Below are 10,391 nucleotides of genomic sequence, written 5' to 3'. Positions count from 1 at the left end.
TGTCGACAACTTATTTCAATTTTATCAGCATTATTCATTGTTGGAATGAAAAGACATCTGTAAAATTACCAATGCTTTGCTTGTGCTCTGTTAATGTGCATTGGGCCAAGATCATTACTGACACAGAGAGGAGATTAAAAATAATATTTGAAGCTGCTATTTCATCCGTTGGCGAACTCCATGCAACAACTTGATTAACAGCCTTGAGGGGAAGGTTAATGTAAATGACTTAGTGCTGATCCAATTGTTAACATAAATAACATCATTGATTGACAAAAACCCTTTCATCACTTTCTGAAACTGCATCTAGTGAAGTTTGCAATAGGTTCTCAATAGTAAACTCCATAGATTGCTGTAGGTCTTCAAAGTGTTAAGGGTGTAATGGTTAAAAAAAGAAAGTGATGGAAAGACATTTGAAAGACAGAGATGGGGGTGGGAAGGAGGAATGAGCTGGTGTGAGGAAATACATAGCATTAGGAATGTTTGCTGTGATACAGAAGGAATCCATTGTTCAATTAACAATATTTAACATTGTACAACATTGAGAATTGTTAATAAAATCACAACCATTTTACACATTAGCTTAGTTCATATTTTTCAAGCAGTTCCACACTGCTTATTTACAAAGATTTACAAGGTAATTTATTTTACATTGATATGGAAGTCCATTCCTTAAAATATATAAACTTTCATCAATCTGGAATGTTACCTCTTTTTCTCTCATTTCAGAAGCTGCCTGACCAGCTGAACATTTGCAGATTTTTCTGTTCGTATTTTGCATCTACACAATCCACAGTATTTTGTTTAGTGTTTAAAATATTGCTATTGAACTTGAAACAATACCACATAGGCTACGTATTATATCTACAAACACCCTCGCATTATGTGGTTCAGGATGCCCTAACATGTTTTGTATCCATGGAGTTACTCATGAGTTACTGTTACTGAGTCATAGAAAATGGAAACAAACTCTTTGGCCCACCATTTCCACGTAAATCATCGAGCAATCATAAAAAAAGACACAAAGTGTGAGAGTAACTCAATGGGTCAAGCAACATCTCTGGAGAACATGGATAGATAATGTTTTGGCACCACAACATGCTGCCTAAGCCGCTAAATTACTCCAGCAATTGTGTATTTTCTTGTAAACCTGCACCTACAGTTCCTTGTATCTCATTAAAAATAATCATATTAATCCCATTAATCTCAGATTAATCCCATGTTATTATTTCCCTGAACCAGATTCTCAGATTCTGCCACATAGCTACACATTAGAGGAATGTACAGTGGTCCAACAATTAACATGACACTGCACATGTCTTTGGGATGTGGGAGTGAACCTGATCACCTAGAGGAAACCGACACAGGCACAGGGAGGATGTGCACACCCCACATAGAGTTAACTGGAAGTCAGGAATGGACCTAGATCAAAGGAGCAGTGAGGTAACATCTCTATCAGCTGTGCCACTCCTGTCATTTCTATAAAAATGGCAGTCAGTTGATACACAGCAAGATCCCACAAAGAGCCAATGAGGTTAATAACAAGTTAACCTTAATTGTTGATTGTCGTGTCATCAGCATCCTGGTTTTATATTTGTGCTGCAGCAGTTTTAAACCAATAAACTCCAAGTAATGACCAGTCAAGATTAATTTAATTGCCTGAAAATGTAAACAAGAGCTCTTTCAATGTTAGATGCAACTCCAATTTGTTTGAATTATGTTTACATATAGCTGTAAAATTTAAATTTGCACTGGCTCTGTCCTTCCATAAAACCATTTTGTTGGTTTCAGTTTCAGTGATTAAACAGTTTATTGGAGTTTGTACCTTCGGTAATGTACAACACAAAATTGTCAATACACAGTCGTCAGAAGCAGGACTGCTTGAAGGAAAAGGTGCCATTTAAACACTAAGGGAGATTGAATTCAGCTCAGATTAATAGGTCCAGACTGAATTCAATCACCTGTGTAAACTGGGTTAAAAATGCTGATACAGGTTTTAATTTGCAACATCCAGTTTGCTTTGAAATACAGATGATGTCTCGAACAATGGCAACAGCTGCAAATAATGAATTAAAGAAACATTTCTGATTTTTGGGAGCCATTTTTAAATCAACTCTCACAACAAGAAACTATCCAAGACTTGCCACAAATGTTTAGAATATACAAGTATGGTTCACTGGACTATATCTTTATTTACTTTTATGGAAAGTAAAATCACAGTGCTCTCTTTATCCATCGGCTCAATTTGTTCGTTAAAAGATATGGTGCGGAGTGGAACGCTGAGAGTGATTGAAATGTTGTTGCAATTTAGTTGAGTGGTTCAGGTGATATCATAAAAGCACAATACTAAAATTAATGTGTTTTATATACATATCTATATTAAAATGATCTTATATTTTATGGTTAATTGTTAATTCCATGTGTGTATGGCACCAATAACCAATGTACTTCAAATAGGGTAGCCGAACCTCAATGATTATCCCTGGTTTGGAGCATGAATGGTTTCTTGAAACATTTCTCTCCTCTCAAGCCACAGAGAAGCCAACAGCCTGGTGCCATCACCTCCCCCACTGTAATGTGACGATCACTTCGTAAGGATGGCTAAAAAGGGAGACATAAGGAATACAAGTGGCGGTACGATGGAGCAGCGGTAGAGTTGCTGCCTTACAGCGCTTGCAGTGCCAGAGACGCGGGTTTGATCCCGACTACAGGTGCTGTGTGTACAGAGTTTGTACATTCTCCCCGTGACCATGTGGGTTTTCTCCAAGATCTTCGGTTCCGCCCACTCTCCAAAGACGTAAAGGTTTGTAGGTTAATAGGCTTGGGTTTGTATACTTAGAATAAGTGTAAATTGTTCCTAGTATGTGTTGGATAGTGTTAATGCGTGGGGATCGCTGGTCGACGCGGACTCAGTGGGCCAAAGGGCCTGTTTCTGTGCTGTATCTCTGTATCTCTAAACTAAACTAAACTAAACAAGACGCTGGTTTTACAACAAAAAAACACAAAGTGCTGGAGTAACTCAGCAGATCAGGCAGCATCTCTGGAGGACATAGACAGGTGGCGTTTCGAGTTGCAACATTTCTTCAGACTGATTGTAGTAAGGAGGCAAAAGCTGGAAAAAAAAGATGAGGGTGGGACAAAGCCACACAAATAATAGATGGATACAGGTGAGTGAGGTGTGATCGGCAGATGGGTGCACAAAGGCTAGAGATGAAAAGGAGACAAAAAGATGTAAGTTAAGAAAATAAGTAAAGTGGAATATAAAGCTAGAGGGAGGGTTACTGGTGGGAAGGCAGATGAGATAGAGGGAGAAAAGTATGCATACCAGGATGGGGCATCGAGAAGAAAGGGGGAAGGGGGCAGGGCAGGTCCTAAAATTGGAAAGTTCGTACATTATACATTGAACAGAAAGGGGGGCTGCTAATTAGCAAGAGTCTTAGGGAAGGAGAAGCAAGTGAATGAGAAGACAGATATCCATGGTGGGGATTCAAAGTGGCAAGATGGCAAGGAATGGATTTGTGATGGGGCGATAGGGAAGAAATTATGTGGACTAATGAATGGACTGGGGTTGTGGTTGCAAAGCAAGTCACAGCTGACCGGTTTAATGGTTCAATAGTGCTTATATTGTCATGTGCAAACGCACTGTGAAATTTTATTCTTACAAACAGTAGAGTATTGCCATGCATAAGCACATACCTCGATTAGCAAATTCTACTGAGCCTGCAGGCAAGAAGCACCATGTTTTGGCATCATTTTCAAAGTCTAGTGTGTGCTATAGTTATGAGCAGCGCCTGTTCCAAGCCAGCCCCAGCCATCCCCTTCATTGGATGTCTGGATTGTCAAGCGAACCGACATCCTCTCCTTGCCCGTCCATCTTTGTTCCCTGGGAGAGCCTCCTGCAGCCGACCATGAGGGTGCGGTAGACCTGGATGTGAAAGAAGAGAGGTGAGGGATCAGATGGCGAGGAAACTATAGATTGAGAGCCGAGGGATTTGTATTTGTGTGGGTTGTTTGCAACAACATTAATTGGTTTAATTGATTTAATTATTGTCATGCATACTGAGATATAATGAAAAGCTTTTGTTTGTGTACTATTCAGCCAAATCACATCATACTATATATGAGTACGACCAAGCCATATGCAAGTACAGCATGTAGTGCAAAGAGAAGAATGCCGGAGCGCAGAATATATTTTAACAGCATTGCTTATTTATGGTTACAGAGAAAAAAGCCTAATGTCTGCAATGAGGTCGTTTGAAAGATCAGGACTACATACTAGCTTACAGGAGGACAATTCAGTAGGGAAATGAGCTGTTTCTGAATTTGGTGGTACGTGCATTCAAGCTTTTTTATCTGCTGGTCAATGAGAGAGGAGAGAAGAGGGAATGACTGGGGTGAATGAGGTCTTTCATTCATTAAGTTGGCTGCATGCCTGAGACAACGTGGTGTAGATGGAGTAGATAGTGTGGAGGCTGTTTGTGTGTGATGGACTGGGCTACATCTGCAACTCTCTGTAATTCCATGTGGTCTTGGGCAGTCCAGTAATTTAACTGTGAAACATAGAAATTTCTCCTTGGTATGTAAATAGTTGGAATTCTCTCTTCCAGTGGGTTATGAATTTAGATCATTAGTGGTGTTTAAAGTGAAGGTAGATAAATTATTATGGGATTAAAGTCTCTGTGGAAACTGGCACAGAAAAAGTGTTGAATCCTGGTGCAGATGAGTCATGAACATATTGAATAATGGAGTAGATCATGTGGCCAGGTGACCTAGTACTGCTCCTATTTGCTGGTGTTCCTATATAGATATACACACATTTTGCTAAAAGATGTGATCAGAGGTCACACAACCTAATCTTCAGAGCAACTAGCATTGACAAACTTATACTGAGTTTCGCAAGGATGGATCATGATACAATAACACAAATCCATTGAGTTATTTCAGTTACCGGAGCATTCTACATTGCAGGGAGATATTATTTTTCTTTATTCCACCAATGTGAAAGCCGGCAAAGTTCACTTCCTTGTAACCCAGGAAAAGGCAATGTGATATCTGAAAGCAAATATTGAAAAGTATGTAAACTTACCAGTAGATATGTCTTTTTTAAATTATTGTGACATTTACTAAAGAAAACAATACATCGCAAGATATTGCAGCCCTTTGGAAAATAAACCTTCCTGCCAATTTTCAGTTGGCACCAGTGCTGTATTTCCAATTTTCTTTAGCTGCCTAAGATTTTACGCAGCCATTTATCTTCAGCTCCTCTGTCAAAGCACTGAGGTGCTGTATGTCTCACCTTTTTTTATTGGTCAGCCAGGTTCTCTTGGGAATTGCATGGCTGTAGGGGAGTTATTTTTTAGTTAACAATCCTGATCTTTTCTGGATACAGATGTGCGATAAGCTCCAAGTTTGAAATATCAGTGTAGAAATTTCATGATTCCCCTTGGACCAAACCGATCCCTGACAGAAAGCAGTGGTTGAACAATGAAGACGGATGAAAGGCCAATCAGCTACAATTATTATTATGTCAATTTTAGTTTTACAGAAAGAAGAACTGAGGGCGGCACTGTGGTGCAGCGGCAGAGTTGTTGCCTTACAGCACCAGAGACCCAGGTTCAATCCTGACTCCGGGTGCCGTCTGTATGGGTTCTACCCGTGACCGTGTGGAATTTCTCCATGTGCTCTGGTTTCCACCCACACTCCAAAGACATATAGGCTTGTAGGTTAATTGGCTTCAGTAAATTGTAAATTGTCCCCAGTATGTGGGATAATGCTAATGTCGGTCGGCTGGTCGGCGTGAACTCGGTGGGCTAAAGTAAAGTCTAAATAATTAATGAAAGAAACAGATGGCAATTTTTACGTCACCATTTTCTTTCATTTGCTTCATCCTTTTCCTGAAAGGTTGGATGCAATTCTTGGTGAGGTTTTAAAGCCATTGCTGTGCATCCATCCAACTGCGGGACACTATTGCCCAATATTTCTTCCCTGCCACAATGTTAAAATTAGGTAGTTGGCAAAATGGACAGAGAATGCGAACCTTCTTATTTTACATTCACTCCAAATTTGATTGTTGTGCCCATTAACTCCTTGTTGAACTCTATTACTGGGATGCTAGTCATTCGTGAGCCATAGCATTGAGTGTCAACAAGCCATTATCACTGAACATGTTGCTCTCAGGGCCAGTGCTATCCTCACCAAATAAGCACTTGTACACTTTCCAGTATGAGTCACTGAATAACAATCAGAAGTGAGGCAGTTGGACGTAATTTTCCTACCAACACACAAGTCAAAAAAATTCAACACAGGACAGGGACTGAACATAGTGTGCATGGTTAACTTATTGCATCAATTTGATTTTGCTCTTTGTCATCTGCATCGTAACATTGCATGCAACAAGATGCCGGCAATGAACCTGCAACAGGAAAACAAAGAGTGAAACATTAGGAGTGAGAAAAGCCCAAATATCAGTGAAACTTACTGTAGAGATGAGCTGAACACAAAGTGCTGGAGTAACTCGGTAGGCCAGACAGCATCTGGGGAGGGAATGGATAGGAAACATTTCAGGCCGTGACCCTTTGTCAGAGAAGAGCTGTTGGACTCCTTTGCTAGTATCTTTGGTAAAAAATGGATCAAAAGTGCAGGCAGCCACAGGCGGGCAGAACAGCTTAATAACGCCATTTCCTGAGGGGACTGAATCCGAGCAGTGGAAGGCTCCTAACAGCAGGTAGTAATTGGTAGACCAGTGGGTGGCCTGCCAATTGCCAAGCATGCCCTTCATGCTCTGGGGAATACAACTCGAGTTTAATTTAACACTCATTCTCAAAGTGAAAAGGTCTTTTTTTTTAATTTGAGGGGAATAAAGTGCTCCTGTCTGCACTTTAAAATTACCTTGGGGTCTTTCTATTGATAACAGATTAGATAAAAGAGACCCAGTGGTATATTTGGATTCCCAGAAGGCATTCGATAAGATGCCACATAAAAGATTACTACACGTGATAAGGTCTTGTGTTAAAAGAGGGGTGTATTGGCCTGAAGATGGTCTATTTGGAAGTTTACTTTTCCATGTGGCTCCATAGAGACTCCCCAATGAGGTGCTCTTTGTGACTCAGTTAGTTCAATTGGACACAAGTCAGTCAAGAAACCAGGGGTCAGGCATTTGTGCAACTGCACTGCTAAGTGCCTTCTGACCAGCAGATACAGGCCATCTCAGGCTAAAGAGATGCCTGCACTCAGAATCATGCTGTTTGCCAGTGGCAGTGGGAATCTGAGAGATTCCATCAGGATATTGAGCTTAGACGCAAAGTGCTGGAGGAGCTCAGTGGGTCAGGCAGCATCTCCGGAGAACATGAATAGTTGACGTTTGGGTCGAGACCATTCTACAGACTCTCGGTCTGGAACTGGGCCTGGACTCCAGGTGAGTTGACGGTTCCGCCCCGCTGCCGGCCGGGGGAGAGGCGAGAATCGGCTGAGTTAATGGTCACAGCCCGCCTGTGCACGGAGTACAGGCAAGGGTCAGCGGTGGCGGCGGTGGGCACGATCTGGAAGTGGCAAAGGAAGCTGTGTGGGACGATGGTGGCAGCAGAAGGAATGGCACGAGCTGGGGGTGGTGTGGGCAGCCGATGGTAGGTCTGCCCACTATAACCGGAACCCTTTATAATGAGTTTAGTTTCATTTAGTTTAGAGATACAGCGCAGAAACAGGCTCCTCGGCCCACCGTGGTCATGCCGACCAGCTATCACCTCGTTCACAACCACTATCCTACGCACCAGGGACAATTTACAATTTTTACCAAAGTTAATTAACCTGCAAGCCTTTTGGAGTGTGGGTGGAAACCAGGGTACATGGAGAAAACCCATTCAGTCACAGGGAGAATGTACAAACTCATTACAGACAGCACCCACAGTCAGGATCGAACCAGGGCCTCTGGCGCTGTAAGGCAGCAACTCCACCACTGCGTCACTGTGCCGCCCTAGAGGTCCGTTAAAATGAAGGCTTACAGTATATTATTGGTGCAGTTACATTTATATTATAACTGCGCTGCCTAAGGTACCAAAGGTTTCCTTTTTTTTTAATTGCAAAGATGTGCCCCATTCAACTAAATGTGAAAATGTGATTTGGGGTTGTCTAGCAGCTACACAGCTCCCTAATGGGTTAACTGGAAAAACTAAAGGCAGATTGTCAGAGAACAGACACAGGGAGAAACAAAATGCTTCTGTGTGATGCAGAAACACACAGCAGAACAATTCCCAATCTTTTGCACAATAAGGAGATCGAGAGATGTCACATCTCACAACCAGATCGCTCGGAGCCGGGGGATGCTCTATTTAGAGCCTGAAAATCGCTTCACTTTTGCGGAAATTAATCAGGGGAATGGGTTTTGTCGAGCGTGTAGCAAATCTAATCTCTCTTTTGTGTAAAATTTGGCTTGCTTGAATTCGCAGTAATTGTGACACCGTTCCTCTTTTGTTCAGATGCCACTTAGTCCACGCATAATTAGAGATCGCTGTGGCTGTGTTTTTAAAAAAAACGCTTCACATGTTATGTGTGATCTAGATAATGGTATTTTCATCAAAGGTAGCAATTACATTCATTACCGAGATCCGCGTGGCAATCAGGAAATTAAGTGGTAGCGAATGAAAAGCTTCTTACTCTTTTTATCTCTCCCTTCACTCTTGAAATGCACCACGCTGATCTGAAATGGGGGAAATAAATACTGAATCGGAAAAATAAAGTCTTCTTAACCTTTCAGTGTAATGAACTAGCAGAAATCCTGGGACTGCCGCTATTATGCACTTTTCAAAATAAATGGTTTTATTCCAAGTAATTTCTTAGGCAAGTTATAAATTAGCCCAACATATGACTCGAGTCCTTAAAAGCTTCAGGGCCCGTAGGATTAGTGCGCTGTTCCTTTCACACGTAAATTAATTGTTTTGTTCCTATAAATTGCAAACACCGCATCAATCAACCAGCTTAGAGGAGACGCAATTTCCAGTTCCTTCTAATTACCCCTTTAAATTTGAATTAGGGTAAGTGAATAACTCTGTGACTTCCTGAGCATACAGGTGTAAGGCAGGACTATTAATAGCAGGGGCAGCACACTATTCCATAGAAGACGCACCATCAAATCTGATCCAATTACTCATTTCAGACATACCAGCCACAAGTATCAGTCCAGAAAAGATTTACTCAGTATTTGTTTCGTTAGGTGACAATTTAAATCGATCTGTCTCTTTCCATTTGGTACAGTTCCCCTAACATACAAGCAATATGCAGAGGACCAGTGGGACACGTCGAGTTTGTGATTAAGGAAGACCTCAAAAACTGAGGTGTTATAACACCAGAAGTAAGCCTGAAAGGCAAGTTGCTGTTGGAGTGATTGCATATTGTATTGTTCTCTTGAGATCATTTGCACCAACTTCTACTTACGTTGTAGTTTTCACGGAGCAAAACATCACTGTGTGCTTCACAGTGCTTTTGTCAACAAAAAAAAATCACACACAATTAATAAAGCAGACAACCAAAAACTTGATTAAATATAGATTTGTGGAAAATGACATGGAGTTGGAAAGAGAAGCAAAAGATTTAGGGAGGGAATTTCAGAAATTAGGGTCACGGCATCTGAAGGCATAGCAACCAATGGTGGAGAAGGCAGATGTTATCCCCACCAGAGTTCTACATCTTGGCCTTACAGGGCTTTGGTCATGAATCCATGACCTCTTTGTCCATAGATACAAAAGGCTGGAGTAACTCAGCAGGTCAGGCAGCATTTCTGGAGAGAAGGGTCTCAACCTGAAACGTCACCTATTCCTTTTCTTCAGAGATGCTGCCTGACCCGCTGTGTTACTCCAGCACTTTGAGTCTATCTTTGGTTTAAACCAGCATCTGCAGTTCCTTCCAGCACCTCTTTGTCCATGTCTGGAAAGAGGGGGAATGCCACTGGATGTTTGGAGACACCTTCAAGAAAGAAGACAAGTACAGAAGGGGTCTCCGTGCTGTCCGCCACAGGCCATTGCCAGGATCCTCTTCAAAATCCTTCCCCCTGTGGCTGAGGAACTGCAGCGTAGATTCCAACCAGCTGCAATGTCATGACCATCACTGCGTGACAGCTCTGGTGTAGCTCCTACCACCATACATGGCCTTGTTCGACTTCACTGAAGTCTTTATTGTATACTCTACTCAGATTCAACTACCCACAGAAATTCATCTCCGTGCTATGTTTACTCAATGGATCTACAGCAAATCAATCTCTGTGGAGACTGATGTCAAACAAGGTTGCACGATCGCCCTGACTCTTTTATCAATCGTTCTCACCCATTACTTCTCTTCATACCCATCAACTTTCCTGCTGGAGCAGAGGTCATCTGCAGCACAAATGGAAAACTGATCAAACT

This window comes from Rhinoraja longicauda, chromosome 16 (genome assembly GCF_053455715.1).
Source record: "Rhinoraja longicauda isolate Sanriku21f chromosome 16, sRhiLon1.1, whole genome shotgun sequence".
Taxonomy (NCBI): Eukaryota; Metazoa; Chordata; class Chondrichthyes; order Rajiformes; family Arhynchobatidae; genus Rhinoraja; species Rhinoraja longicauda.
This window is presented reverse-complemented; position numbering follows the sequence as displayed.